At 28.1% G+C, this 2,770-nt stretch overlaps 1 non-coding gene across 1 annotated transcript; it reads right to left on the bottom strand.

The window, feature by feature from the left end:
• Positions 1 to 514: 514 nt before the first annotated feature.
• On the bottom strand, positions 515 to 587 carry TRNAF-GAA. Its single transcript has one exon. It is a non-coding gene; the product is annotated as a tRNA-Phe (tRNA).
• Positions 588 to 2,770: the final 2,183 nt, after the last annotated feature.

Below are 2,770 nucleotides of genomic sequence, written 5' to 3' on the forward strand. Positions count from 1 at the left end.
AATTACTTCATTTTGGTACCAATATTTTTAAATGTATATTTTGTTCTATCTTGAAATTATTATTTCAGATTTCCTGTTACTTTTAAAAGAAAAGGGAAATCGAATGTTTCTCCCCCATAGCCCCTTTTAGTTAGTATAGATTAGCGATCATTTTTCTTCCTACTTTAGTAATAGTTTTTCAAATGTATTTTAATCCATTTTTATCAAAAATATTCAAATAAAAATGTGTTTTTTGAAAAACACCTTTTTTTCAAGTTAATCTCAACAGACCCTAAACATATTCATTTACAAAATACTAATGGGTTTACATTATTAATTTTGAGTTTTTTTATTATACAATCACGAAAATTTGATATTTAGAAGAAGAAAAAAAAAAAAAACAACAACAATAAAGGGAAAGGAAGGGGGGAAAGTGTATGAAGTGGGCTGTAGCCCAGAAAGGAACTTCCAGACGGTGGAAAAATCGGCCCACGATCAGCCCAGAAAAAATAGAACCAAAATTAAAGAGGGAAAATGCGGTGAGCGTGGATCGAACACGCGACCTTCAGATCTTCAGTCTGACGCTCTCCCAACTGAGCTATCCCCGCATTTGTTGTTAAAATTAGATTTGGTTCTATTTGATACCTAATCCTAAAAGAGTTTGGCTCTCATTTAATAATTTTTAAATTTGAATTCAAACTTTGAAAATTGTGTTGGTTGTAAATGTAAATACATATTTGTAATAAAATAAAATAAAAATTTAAAATATCATTTTGGTATATGTATTTTAATAACCATTTCATTTTGATTCATGTACTTTAAAATTTTAATTTTAGTTCAACTATTTTTCATAAAGTTTAAAAATAGTCACTGTCATTAAATTACGGTTGGAAACTAAATTTGGGGTTAAATAATTAATGGGTCGAATTTGAGTTATTTTAATGGGTTAGGTTATTGGGTAGTTTCATTTCGATGATGGTTTTTCCAATTCTACCATTTGAATCGAGGATTTTTTCAAGAGGAATAAATGGGCTTTGTGGTTATTTCCATATTTTACTCCAACCATGCCAAAATTGACTGAATAAACAATGGACGCTGGAAAATTTGGGACAAAAAGACCTTATGTGCTTGCTGTCTTTTCTAAAAAAGAAAAAGATTTAACTCTACAATAAACCTTTGCAATTCCTTGGTTTTCTATTAAAATTTCATTTAGATGATTGAATGTCATATGTACCACTGGATTAACTACTAATATTGGTACTATGTCGGATATATATATATATAAAGAACATAGAGTTGAGAGTACCATGATTATAAAGGTTGAAAGTAAGGTCAATCGAAAAAATCGAATGTTATCGTCTAATGTTTTTCGAACAAGAAATGGATATGGAAGTATGATAGACAGGAAAATATGTAACTCGGTATTTCCCATGATTGATAAGTTGGGTATATTATTCATATTTCTTAGTCGATTTAGACGAAGTTATAGCAGAACTTAAAAATAAGCTCTCCAATCTATTGGCTCCTCTTGGGATTATAGTTGATTTCAATAGTAAAGATGGAGAAATCATCACTAACCCGACCCATTGAATTTTTAACCCAATTTAGCTTTGGAAAATTTCTATCTTATTTTGGCACTTCTTTATTATTTTTATCTACCAACTGAAATAGCTTCTAGCATAATGTATGAGAGGAATATCATTAGACATTTGAAAACATAGGGACCAAGATAGAACAACTATTAAAGTATAAGGATCAAAATGATAATTTAACCTAAAAATTATTATGTCGTTGATAAAATTACTTAGGAAAATTTTAATATATTATAATTATTTTTTTATTAACGGTCTTGATGAATAGATTTTTTTTTATCTAAGAATATGCCAAGTGGAAGATTGAACCTCAAACTAAATATAAGTTCATGTCAGTTAGGGGTAGTAGTCGGTTTGATTTTGTCGGTTTTGAGGTTAACCAAAAACTAAACCAAACCAATCAGTTTTACAGATCCAAACCAATGTCCAATAAATAACAAAAGTGTTAAATTGATTTTATTTAAATCGGTTTATTATCGGTTTGGTTCTCGATTTTTAACATTTTCTTTTTTTCTTCTAATTTTTATTTTTATTAGAACTTTGTTTTGAATCTGTACTTTTTGCTATTTAAGATTAGAATCGGGGTCTATTTCTTTTTTTCATAAATTGAAATTTGACATTTTTATTTTTTTTCATGGCAATTTTCTAAATAAAAAATATACACGTTCCATAATAATTGGTCTTTAATCTAAACAATATATATACATGCACCATAATAACTAAAATATTAAAAGATAGTTTATTTTTAAGAGGTATATATCTTTCATTGGATCCGTTTGGTTTTGATTAGTTTTTCTAATAAAAAAATCAATCCGAACCAATACTTTTTGGTTTTCTCCAATTACAAAGTAAGATGTCTAATTTTATACCAAAAAACCAAACCAAACAATTGGATCGGTTGGATTGATTTGGTTTTTCGATTTTTCGATTTTTTCGATTTTTTTTTTTTTTTTTTTTTTTGTATTCTTGGTGTCAGTTAAGTTTTACTCATGTTTGACAATGAATAAATCTGCACTACAAGAATTTTAGGCTTTAATGTCAGTTGGAAAAAGTGAAACTGGATATGTATAATGCCGGTTCTAAAAGGAAAAAAAAAAAGGATATTTAATGTCAATTTAAAAATCGGCTACAATGTCGGTTTAAAACCGACACTAAAGATCTCTATTTATTTTAAAACCGACATTGTAGGTGTCCCTCTC

This window comes from Benincasa hispida, chromosome 11 (genome assembly GCF_009727055.1).
Source record: "Benincasa hispida cultivar B227 chromosome 11, ASM972705v1, whole genome shotgun sequence".
Classification (NCBI taxonomy): domain Eukaryota; kingdom Viridiplantae; phylum Streptophyta; class Magnoliopsida; order Cucurbitales; family Cucurbitaceae; genus Benincasa; species Benincasa hispida.